The 13068-nt window shown below is 46.2% G+C and overlaps 1 protein-coding gene across 3 annotated transcripts in view; it reads right to left on the reverse strand.

The window, feature by feature from the left end:
- Positions 1-13068, reverse strand: part of SEC22C (SEC22 homolog C, vesicle trafficking protein) — a 227785-nt gene that overhangs the window by 42252 nt on the left and 172465 nt on the right. The window lies entirely within an intron of this gene.

Below are 13068 nucleotides of genomic sequence, written 5' to 3' on the forward strand. Positions count from 1 at the left end.
CTTGTCAGCTCAAAGGAGCTATACTGATTTACTCCAGATGAGGATCACACATAGGTTCTTCGCTCTACTGACATCGGCCTACTGCGTCCCTTTCAGCTATGTCTTCTCTAGCCTACTATGGAGAAGACCCCTTGACGGAGCATGAATGAAATGGAAATGGGCAACAGTGGTGTGCTGATAAAAAAAAACAAAAAACCACCCTCTTTGCAAAGTTGCATACGCCCTGTGCATCATTTAGGCTTCACTTAAGACCTCAAATGGGACTTAAGCTGTGCATAGCTGTCTTCCCAGGGGTGAATCTCATCCATTATAAAGAGGTGACTTGATTGGGCTTTGTTATCATCAAGGGTTCCAGAAGGGTATGTTTAGAACTGACCAATGTATAGTATTTTAGCACCTGGTGAGAATGATCTATCGATAAGTGTGTGTGCATTAGATCCCCAAGCCACACTTATGGTTCTCTGTAATGTGTCATCTGTGCTTTCCCATCTCTGCTCCCCATTTTTTGAAAATGAAAGGCCACATATATTCATTCGTGGTGTAGCTCCAATGGACTTGGGAGGAGTTACAGCACGGTGAATTTCCAAGGGGTGTTCGTAACTGGATGAGGCTTTCACCTCATGCTGAGATTTCCAACTAAACAAAGCAAGCTCTTCACAGGGCATACATGATCTCGGAGCTAAGGTGGATATACTTTGTCAGCCCTACTTAAGAGAAGCAACCTGAGCAATCATGAAGGCCCCCAGACAAGTTGGCATTGCCCTTCCAGGATCTACCTGCAAGAAATAAGCTGTGGGACCAGGCTTCATCTTAGACCTGAAATTCCCTGGAGAACAGGCTTTATTCAAAGTCAAAGTAGCTATATTTAATCTTCAGATAATGCTGACTTGCCCTTGGATCAGTCAGCAATGCAGAACCAATGCATTCTGCTGCCTCCGGGCAATCCTTCAGGGTGGGGACACGGGGCCAGATCCTCAAAGGAATTTAGGGGCCTAATCCCCATTGATTTAAATGGGAGTAAGGTTCCTAAATACCTCTGAGGCTCTGAGCCAATGTCCCGGCTCTTGGTCATTTTTGTTATGCCATCTCCATAAAAAATAGCAATGACTTAATTGACCTCTGCCTGTTGCCTTGGTTGTGAATTCAGTGAGATTCCTTTGGGTCCTTCCAATGTCGGAAGTGAGCTTGGCATGTGCCCAGCATTCACAAATATTGCTGGTTAGAAGTGCTGTCTCACATAGCACGCTTCCCAGTAACTGTAATTACCACCAGCGGCACACCTGCTTGGCTTTGCACTGGGCCAGGGTCTCATCAACAGCAAATGCTGGCAACAAAGATTCATGTGTGTGCCTCTAATCTGCACTTCCCAGTGCTAAAGTCTCAGCAATCATTTGTGAAATGAGTCCAATTTCGAAGATGAGTCTTCCCTCTGTGGATCAAATTCTGCTCTCCATGATCGTGATGCAAATCCAGTGGAGTTACTGCAGACTTACAATGCAGTGACTAAAATGAGAATCCGGCCAAAGTGCTTTATCATGCCCATTCCAAACCTTCCTCGGCCTATCTGACCAGCCAAAGACTCAAACACAGGGGGATACCTTTGATGACGTAGGCTATAGCTCCTAAATAAAAAAAGGTGTGGTGGGCTGAAAAAAACCCAAAGGAAGCTGAAGCTAGATAAATTTAGGCTATCAGTAAAGGGCAAATTTTTAACAGCAAAGACAATTAACCATTGGAACAAATTCTATGCTGTAGCTCAACCACAAGATATGGGCTTGATGCAAGGATTACAAGGTGAAATTCTACAGCCTGTGTTATGCAAGTCAGATTAGATGATCACAAAGCTAGATGTGAATAGGACGTCAGTCCCAGAAAGATGAATCAGCTCACCCTTATGAGATCAGCTATATGTTGATAGGAGCATGTAGGCCCCAATCCAATGCCCACTGAAGACAATGCAAACCCTCCAGTTGACTTCAGTGGCCTCTGGATCGGGCCCTTGGTCCTCTCAGTTGGAGCAGGATGCTGTTGTGTCTTGGAAAATACCCCGGTTGGCAGGATCAGTAGCAATATTTACTCAAAACTCATCTATGAGTGTGATTAATGCTGGTTTATTGTTTTGTAGTTATGTCAATACCTTTCAGGTCTGGTTTATTTAAAGGACGAAAGGGTTGGTGTGGGAGCCTGCCAGCATTAAAGAAACACTTTCCTTCCAACACAAACAAGAGCTCACACAGCGATCACCCAAGAGCTTTTCACTTTTGATCCGTGCTACAGAGAGGCTCCAAACACAGACTCTGCTCTCACGGTTCATGGGCCAGTCCAGCTCCCCAGTGAAATCAAAGGAAGTCTTTCCGGTCACTTCAGTGGATATGAGGTTGGGATTTTGGAGTACGTCTGCACAGCCCGTGGCAGGGAGCCTCAGAACAGACTCAGGTTCATGGGTCTAGCATTATCACACTCATACTAGCTCTATCCCAGGCTTCAGAGCCCAAGCTCCAGCCCAAGCCACAGGGTCTACAGAGGTGTTTTAGCACAGTCGTGTAAGCCTGAGTCTATCAACCCGGGCTCGGCGGCTCACTGCCATGGGCTGTGCACACACCCCCTTAGTTTGCCAAGGCAAGCTCGAAAAAGTCCAGATCAACTCCTTCGAATCAAAAGTTCACATCCCAGCAGAGTCAGCTCAGCCCTTGCAGCCTATTAAGTCGGCTGGGGCAAGAAATGGATAAAGGGCCGTGTTTCAGTTATACCAACGTAGTTCCATAGTAATGACACCGAGGTCCCTGGACTTGACTTCAATTTCAGAGCATTATTCTGGACACCCAGTGGTGAGAATTCAGGTGAGGGAGAACAACGTTGGACTGGACCCTGCAGCATGTGAGGACCCAGGGGGAAGTGGTTAAAGATCTAAGTGATACAGGTGTATCCTTTGGTACATAGGAGAAGGCGAACAGCGGTAACTGGCACAGGCCAGAGTCTGGGGAGATGGACATTTTTTTGGAATTAGTCATTTGCCAGATTCTGTGACTTTTACTCATGCCGCTTAGGACCTTAAACCACCAGTAAATCCCATGGAAAGCAACAAGCCAGCTCCTGGAGTAAAGTACTGCTCAGCATGATTAAGCATGGCCCACTCCGGATCAATTTGATGTCTAAAGCAGGATACAAAATGGAAGTTCCCAAGCTCTGACCACAGGCACCCAGGCTGGCACTGGCCACAAACAATGTCCCATGTCATCAGGCTTGCTGCCACCATAGAGACAGGGACAAGGAACCACTGTAAGTCAAATATTTTTTCTCAAATACATTTCGCAACTTGTTTGTGCTGTTTGCACGCAGCGATGAGTAAAATGGCTGGATGACGTATCTCGGCTCTCTGCGGAGTCAAATAAAAAGAGTTTAACCTTTAAGGATCCACATTTCTCCCGAAGGGCTGATGTTTCTTTAATTATTATTTCTTTACAAAAAAAAGAAAAAAGAGTGATGTGTCACTGATTTTACTTCCTTCTAAGATTTCATTAGCAAGGATTTTAGCTGGAAGCATCTTACTACCTCTCTACCATGGTGGCTGAAATTGAACAAAGTATCCAGTATAAATTCCTGTTAAAGCTGAACCTCTAGCAAGGCTGACGCAAATGGAAAGAACAAGAGACTATAAGTCAGGGATCCTTTTATTCTTAGTTGTATTACACCAGTAGTAGTGCCAATCCAGTTCAGGGCCATATTGTGCTAGATGCTGTGTAAACCTAGAGTAGGAGACAAAAAGCTTGCAGTCTATATAGACCAGGCTGAGAAAGGGTTGGAGGTAGGACAGATTATGCCATTTTACAGGTGGGGAACTAAGAACTAGAGAGATTAAGCAGTTTACTCAAGATCATACAGGGAGCAGATTCAGGATTTGAACCCAGATCAGTGCCGTAACCGCGAGGCCATCTTTCCCCTGGCTTGTTTTTGTGATGCTGACACTGTCCAAGTCACTTCAATTGCCTGGGTTTTAGTTTACACATTATTTCTTTACAAAGATTGTTGCAAAGCTTAATAATGATGAATAGGGCACTCTGTGATCACAGGGGGAAAGGCTCTATCTAGCTCTGTTTTCAGTACTACCAGACACTCTCCTGGTGTGTGCTGCCATCCGCACTGAACAATGGCTTGCAGTGTTTACTCATTCCCTCGAACGCATTTGTTGGCCGGGGATGTAAAATAAATCTGTCTCACTTATTACCTTTATTGAGCGGCTTAATGACGGGTCATTTAGAAACCAATTTATGGCTGCGTAGCTCCCAATGAGATGGAGCAGGCGTGAGTCCTGGCAAAGGCAAAGGAGTCTCTTGATACAGCCTCCAAAGCCTCTTTGATGTGATTTGTTGGGAGGAAAGCATCATTTAGTGTTGTTCTGGTAAATAATGTCATGGCCCACGTGGCTGCATTGTCTGAGACAGAGGCTCCTTCTCTGCATGCTCTGAGCTGCCCGGACACTGATCTTGACATCAATTTCTTGAGTGTATTCTCCAGGTGTTTCCCAGCTCACCTAGGCACTGCCCAAAGGGTCAACTGAAGACTATGGCAGACGTGGCCAAGGGTAGGGTGACCGCTCCATTAGGAGGTGCAGGTGCATTGCGCTCTCTGGATGTGTTCTGTTCATGCTAACGTCACCCATTCTATTGCAAACAGGGCCTGTCCTCAGGGGGCATGTGCAGTCCTGGGATTAGCAGATGTTGACTACTCCATTGCCTTCAAGAAAGTTGCAGGGGGGATGGTCCTGCGGGCATCCAGTTCCTGACCAGTGCTTTGTCAGGATCAAAGAAAAGGCAGTTCCCAGCTCGCCCAAGCAGGATTCATAGTGAGCCTGGTGCTGCTCTAACACAGCTCAGAGAGTTTAGCAACTGCCCAGTAAAGAGATGAATGGCCAGTAAGGACTAGAGTCTGATCCCGTTACTCAAATCAAGTAGTATCTTACGCGGCAAGCCGCCACGCAATGGAACTACGCACTGATAAGGTGCAAGCAGCGCACAAATCGGAATGTCCATCCCCTCGTACATTCCAATATTTAAATGTTTGTGGTCATATGGACCCAGGATTCAAAGATAAACTAGCAAAATTTCTCACAGAACGAAAAGTCCCAAAACACTTTGATTCGGAAATGTAGAAAAGTTAAGCTTCAATATTTTCGATCGAAATAAAGTGTTCTCAGTTTGCCCAGTGGAAATCTTTTCATTTTGGTCTCTCAAACTGACCCCAAAATATCTCCTTTCAAGTTGGGCTGGCATTAAGCTGCATCTGCTGTGGTGCCTCAGAAGAGGTGTAGTTCAGTTGTTTCTTGACCCCATTTTCCCTACAGGCCAGGCTCCCCAGCTGGACTGCATCTCCTAGGATACTCCCACAGCCATGTGACTCCCAGAATGCACGACATAGCTTGGTCAGAGCGGGGACCACAATGCATCATGGCAGATGTAGTCTGGCTAAGGAGCCCAGCCCATAGGGGAGAGTGGAAACAAGAGGCCCGTGGACTATAACTTCCATAGGCAGACATAGTTTAATGTTGAGCTGACTCAGAGCAAAACAGTTCAGTTCAGTTCAACAATCGGTTTTGTTTCAATTCAGCTCAAGCCAACCCAAAGTGAAATATTTAGTTTCGATTTTCCTGTTGGAAAAGCAAAAGAAATTCTGCAAAACTGACGTCTTCCCAGAGGAAATTTCAATTTTGCAGAAACTGCATTTGCTGTTGAAGAAACCACTGACTGAAAATTGCCACCGGTTTGACATTTAAGTCTGGGTGGCAGAGACTGACCCTGAATTATGCATCTCATTGTTGAGTTGCAGTACCTCGATTTAAGGCATTTCCTATAACGAGGGACAAACCACTGAGCTGACCTTGGCCCCCGTAAACAGGATTTAAGCTCTTCCTTAAATTGCTCCTCTCTTCCCTTAGTCTCAGGAGTTGGTAAATCATCTGCAGTTTGATTGTTGAATTCCAAACAAAATACTAATATAGTTTTGAAAGAACCACATGACCCCAAGTTAAAAGCTGCTGTGGATGCTATATCAGAAGGAGTAAATAACACTTCCTTATTTACTTTCTCCACACCAGTCATGATTTTATCGACTTCTATCATATCCCCCCCTTAGTTGTCTCTTTTCCAAACTGAAAAGTCCCAGTCTTTCTTATTAATCTCTCCTGATACGGAATGTGTTCCATAGCCCTAATCATTTTTGTTGCCCTTTTCTGAACCTTTTCCAGTTCCAATATATCTTTTTTGAGATGGGGCAATCACATCTGCATGCAGTATTCAAGATGTGGGCGTACCATGGATTTATATAGAGGCAACATGATATTTTCTGTCTTATTCATCCCTTTCTTAATGATTCCCAACATTCTGTTCGCTTTTTTGACAGCTGCTGCACATCAAGTGGATGTTTTCAGAGAACTACCCACAATGACACCAAGATCTCTTTCTAGCCAAAAGCATTTTTCTTCTTGACTTTTGAAAATTGCCAACCAATGGAACGATCCATTATCGCACAGCTCTGCTCTTGAGAGAGCCCGTGAGCTGCGTTCAGAGCACTGAACTCAGATGTGGTTTATATAGCATGTGTCCATCCTGGAACCTGCAGAGCACCCACCACTTATTTCAAAGTCAAAGGGGTGCTCAGCATTATGTAAGAACTTCTCTGCAACTGGCAGGATCAGACCCGATCTGCAGTAATGTACGTATGAAGTATGCTCCAGTGGGCATATCTGCAGCTTTGATTTTTTTCCCCCATTACAAGTTTTTTGGAAGACAGGATACTGGGCTAGAGGGACCTTTGGTCTGACCCAGTATGGTCATTCTTACGTTAAGTATCTAGGTTGTGGGATAAGGGTATGTGATCATTGTAGAGACCTTTAGAGGGTATGTGTGACTGCTGACTGGCTGCAGAGAACATCCGACAATCTGTAGCCTGGCAACTGATGGCCGGGCCCCCTCCTCTGCAAGAATCAGCCGCAGATGTTGGTGCAGACCAGGTGACCTGCTTGCCCAGGAAAGGACAAAGGATGGAGGAGGGGCAACAGTCGTGCCTTAGGCTGGGCTGTGGGAAGCGAGTCAATCTGCTGGCAGGAGTCTCCGGGGGGAGGGCCAGGGCCTTGGAACTCTGGATTTCCCGGCCCCCAAGATGGACTTTGCTGAAAGTTCCTGATTTCTGTGCTAATAAGATCTGTTCGAGGCTGTGTTCCTGTCAACTAATAAACTCTTCTGTTTTACAATGCCGGCTGAGTCACCGCTGACTTCGAAGTTGGGGTGCATGGCCCTGTGGGGGCAGGTAAGGCTTCCCCGGGTGTCCCATTCAGGTGGACTGGCTGCGGGGAGCTGATGGTGTGAACAGGGGGGCTTAACGCTCTGAGGTCAGACCCAGGAAACGCCAAAGCCGAGCAGGCTTCTTGCCCTGGTGAGTGTGCCCTGAGGGGAGACACACTGCACCAGAGTCCTGGTTGAGCTTCATTCAGAGCAGTCCCATAGCACCGAGACTGTGACTCCATGACAACCATAGCACCTGAGCACCTCACAATCATTAATGGCTTTTATCCTCCCACGTGCCCAGAAGTTAGGGAAGGATTACCCCCCATTTACAGAAGGCACAGGGTACATTAAGTGACTCACTGAAGGTCACATGGGAAATCAGTAGCAGACCCAGGAACTGACCCCCAACTCTCAATCCAGGACCTTATCCACTAGCCCATCATTACCGCCCATGAGTATCCCCTTTGAAAAAGCACAGATACACTTTGTAATACGCTCAGATGATCATCAAATCCAAGTTCATTGAAGCAAGAGGCAGAGTAAGTCCCACAGTCTAAGGGCTCGTCTACACTGGAAATGCTTCAGTGTAGACACTACCTATGTCAGTAGGAAGTGTTCTCCCATCACTGTAGTTAATCCACCCTACTGCCCCAAGAGGCAATGGGAAGAATTCTCCCATCGACCTAGCGTTGCCTACACAGGGGATGAAGTCGGGTTTAACTACACCACTCAGGGGTATGGATTTTTCACACCCCTGAGCGACAGTTAAGCCAGCGTAATCTTCTAGTGTAGACCAGGCCTAGGTGTTGCTTTTGACCTAACTGGCTTGGGACCTATGGCCTAAAAAACTGATCCAAACTCCAAACTGCTGCAAAAGCTGTGGACCTGGTGCTCCCTTCCGCTGCTCCGGGCAGGGTGCTCCCTGTTCATAACACAAGAACCAGAGGGACTCAGTGAAGTTTGTAGTGGCAACCCATTTCCGACTGATAAAAGGCAACACCTTCACACCGTTCACCCACACAGCCACATGGATAACGAGCACAACCTTACTTACGTCAGAGTATTAAACATCTACAAGGGATATGAAGCTTAATGCTTCAAGGCACAAGTCAACTGCTCACTGCCTGAAGTTTGGTAGAAGCTTGCAGGTTATTCCATAGCTCCCACTATGGGATTTCTTGCACCTTTCTCTTAAGCAGACATCCCACTGAGCTCAATGGACCACCGGGCTTAGCTGACGTGGCAAGTCCAGCTGCATCTTCAAAGCACATATTTGCTCTATTGCGTCTTTCAGGGGGGTCACGATGAAATGAAAGAAACTTGTCTGCCACATCCCTGGGGTTTGCTAGGATGATAGCCATGCTGTACAAAGGCTGTTCTTAGGGACAACTGAGGGGCCGTAGCTGCCCTGGACTTGCGGGGTACAGACATGTGCAGCTAGTCTAAGCCACTCCCCACACTACCCCCAGCTACACAGCTCTTTTTAGCGTTGTAGCCCGAGCAGAGCTAGTGCTGGTATGTCTGCCCCTCACAGCTGAAATGTAGAAGTGCTCCTGCGTGCCTCTGAGCATGTGGATAGAGGCTGACTTTCTTCTTTACAAACATGTACATTTCGGGATTGCAATCAGGGTTAGCCCTAAAAGTATGGGCCTTTGTCACAGCCATCATCTCAGACACCCTAGGCTAAATTCAGAGGAGAGTCTAAGTTGGTGAAGCTTAAACCTTCTGGTTCCCACAGCATACCCCAGACACATTGTACCAGCTCCAATTCGTTTAGGCCCATGCCCATGTGCTGTATTGCAACTTGCACACACCTTTACATGTCTGTCACACTGTCTGAAGTAGCTCACAACTGAGCGTGCCAATCTCAGGGCAGAAGATCAGAAAACAGATCAGACACCCAAAACTGGCTGGTATAATCTATAGTTAGATTTCACCAAGCCAGTAACAAATGTGTACTCCTAGATTACTATATTAGTCCTACCATGGAGTCACAAACAGTCACTTTAGGCTCTCCAGCACATCTTCTCTCCCAGACTTTATAACATAGGCGCCAACTCTGTGGAGGCTCCGGAGCTGGAGCACCCATGGGGAAAAATTAGTGGTTGCTCTGTACCCACTGGCAGTCAAGCTCCCCGCCCCCCCCTCACCTCCTCCTCTGCTTCCTCTCCTGAGCGTGCCACATCCCCACTCCTCCGCCTACCTCCCAGGGCTTGCTGCCACCAAACAGCTGTTTGGCGGTGTTAGCAAGCTCCGAGAGGGAGGGGGGAGGAGCAGGAACGTGGTGCGCTCAGGGGAGGAGGCAGGGAAGAGGCGGGGCCGGGGCAGGGACTTGGGGAAAGAGTCAGAATAGGGGCAAGGAGGAGGCAAAGTTGGGGTGGGGACTTTGGGGAAGGGGTTGGAATGGGGGCGGGAGCAGAGGTGGGTCCAGCACCCACCGGCGCAAGCAGAAGTCGGCACCTATGCTTTGTGATGTTGGTCACTATACCAAATATTACATCACATTAGGTTACTCCCAACCCCAACAGGCCAGTCACTTACCCCAGGTCAAATTGGTACTCTGGATCTCACCAAAGACAATGCTGAAGGCCAATTTCACTAGTAAACTAACTGAAGGTTCATTAGCTAAAAAAAAGGAATGAGAGTTATTGAGGGGTTAAAAAGGTAAAAAGGCACTAATAGGTGAATCCAAGTTTGTAAGTCCAAAATGTTGACAGAGTTGTAGCAAGTTTCTCAGGATTCCCCACGGTTATTTTGAGGATCTCTGTCCATGTGTTCTGTATGCCTCACTGTTAGAATCCAAACCAGTTCCAAGATGTTGGGTCCTTCTCTTAAAACAGTATTTGTAGACCCTGCTCACAAAAGATAAGCTGACAGGTGTTGTCACCTGCATAGATCCTTCTTTGATGAAGAATAAGTAATGCAGACAGTCTATGAATTCCCATTGTTGCTTAGGTTTCAGAGGAACAGCCGTGTTAGTCTGTATTCGCAAAAAGAAAAGGAGTACTTGTGGCACCTTAGAGACTAACCAATTTATTTGAGCATGAGCTTTCGTGAGCTACAGCTCACTTCATCAGATGTTTACCGTGGAAACTGCAGCAGACTTTATATACACACAGAAATCATGAAACAATACCTCCTCCCACCCCACTGTCCTGCTGGTAATAGCTTATCTAAAGTGATCAACAGGTGGGCCATTTCCAGCACAAATCCAGGTTTTCTCACCCTCCACCCCCCCACACAAATTCACTCTCCTGCTGGTGCTAGCCCATCCAAAGTGACAACTCTTTACATAATCAAGTCGGGCTATTTCCTGCATAGATCAAGGTTTTCTCACATCCCCCCCACCCCCATACACACACAAACTCACTCTCCTGCTGGTAATAGCTCATCTAAACTGACCATTCTCCAGGTTTAAATCCAAGTTAAACCAGAACATCTGGGGGGGGGGGGGGGGTAGGAAAAAACAAGAGGAAACAGGCTACCTTGCATAATGACTTAGCCACTCCCAGTCTCTATTTAAGCCTAAATTAATAGTATCCAATTTGCAAATGAATTCCAATTCAGCAGTTTCTCGCTGGAGTCTGGATTTGAAGTTTTTTTGTTTTAAGATAGCGACCTTCATGTCTGTGATTGCGTGACCAGAGAGATTGAAGTGTTCTCCGACTGGTTTATGAATGTTATAATTCTTGACATCTGATTTGTGTCCATTTATTCTTTTACGTAGAGACTGTCCAGTTTGACCAATGTACATGGCAGAGGGGCATTGCTGGCACATGATGGCATAGATCACATTGGTGGATGTGCAGGTGAACGAGCCTCTGATAGTGTGGCTGATGTTATTAGGCCCTGTGATGGTGTCCCCTGAATAGATATGTGGGCACAATTGGCAACGGGCTTTGTTGCAAGGATAAGTTCCTGGGTTAGTGGTTCTGTTGTGTGGTATGTGGTTGTTGGTGAGTATTTGCTTCAGGTTGCGGGGCTGTCTGTAGGCAAGGACTGGCCTGTCTCCCAAGACTTGTGAGAGTGTTGGGTCATCCTTTAGGATAGGTTGTAGATCCTTAATAATGCGTTGGAGGGGTTTTAGTTGGGGGCTGAAGGTGACGGCTAGTGGCGTTCTGTTATTTTCTTTGTTAGGCCTGTCCTGTAGTAGGTAACTTCTGGGAACTCTTCTGGCTCTATCAATCTGTTTCTTTACTTCTGCAGGTGGGTATTGTAGTTGTAAGAAAGCTTGACAGAGATCTTGTAGGTGTTTGTCTCTGTCTGAGGGGTTGGAGCAAATGTGGTTGTATCGCAGAGCTTGGCTGTAGACGATGGATCGTGTGGTGTGGTCAGGGTGAAAGCTGGAGGCATGCAGGTAGGAATAGCGGTCAGTAGGTTTACGGTATAGGGTGGTGTTTATGTGGCCATTGTTTATTAGCACTGTAGTGTCCAGGAAGTGGATCTCTTGTGTGGACTGGACCAGGCTGAGGTTCATAAACCATAAACATTCATAAACCAGTCGGAGAACACTTCAATCTCTCTGGTCACGCAATCACAGACATGAAGGTCGCTATCTTAAAACAAAAAAACTTCAAATCCAGACTCCAGCGAGAAACTGCTGAATTGGAATTCATTTGCAAATTGGATACTATTAATTTAGGCTTAAATAGAGACTGGGAGTGGCTAAGTCATTATGCAAGGTAGCCTGTTTCCTCTTGTTTTTTCCTACCCCCCCCCCCAGATGTTCTGGTTTAACTTGGATTTAAACCTGGAGAATGGTCAGTTTAGATGAGCTATTACCAGCAGGAGAGTGAGTTTGTGTGTGTATGGGGGTGGGGGGGATGTGAGAAAACCTTGATCTATGCAGGAAATAGCCCGACTTGATTATGTAAAGAGTTGTCACTTTGGATGGGCTAGCACCAGCAGGAGAGTGAATTTGTGTGGGGGGGTGGAGGGTGAGAAAACCTGGATTTGTGCTGGAAATGGCCCACCTGTTGATCACTTTAGATAAGCTATTACCAGCAGGACAGTGGGGTGGGAGGAGGTATTGTTTCATGATTTCTGTGTGTATATAAAGTCTGCTGCAGTTTCCACGGTAAACATCTGATGAAGTGAGCTGTAGCTCACGAAAGCTCATGCTCAAATAAATTGGTTAGTCTCTAAGGTGCCACAAGTACTCCTTTTCTTATTGTTGCTTAACGGCCCTTGCTTTGAAGTTAACAACCTTCTTCATTTACAGCCCTTAAGTCCTTCATGATCAGACACAAGGTTTCTCTGAGAAGCAACAGCAAACAACAATCTTTCATGACTTTTCATGAAGTTTACACATCAAACTTTAACACTAACACACGCAGTAATCTAGGGTTATCTAATTACAGAGTATACATAAGGTATAAGCCAACGACCGGTTACAGATAATAATATTTGCATTTCACTAGTTTTCATGAATTTAGAGCAAATGTAATTACCAGGGCATATGCCATGTAAATATAATGTGATAACATCCCCCTTTGTTCTATTCTAACAAGTGAATTGGCCTAGGCCTACTAGCCCACTTAACGTTTATTTGATATTCACACACACAAGTGAATTGGCCTCTGGCTCTGATTAGAGCTGGCAACCTGCTAGACAGCATCACAAGGGATGTGTCCCTTTGAGTACTTTTCCTGTCATTGGAAACGTGCCTAACTTCCAAAGGCAGTGGTACAAATGATCACTTACCATTCACCAGACAATATTCCCAAAGATAAGGATTGCCACAGGCCCCAATTTTCACACTTATTTGCTTCCCTGCAGTCCTGTCTAA

The sequence above is a fragment of the Lepidochelys kempii genome, chromosome 2 (genome assembly GCF_965140285.1).
Source record: "Lepidochelys kempii isolate rLepKem1 chromosome 2, rLepKem1.hap1, whole genome shotgun sequence".
NCBI lineage: Eukaryota > Metazoa > Chordata > Testudines > Cheloniidae > Lepidochelys > Lepidochelys kempii.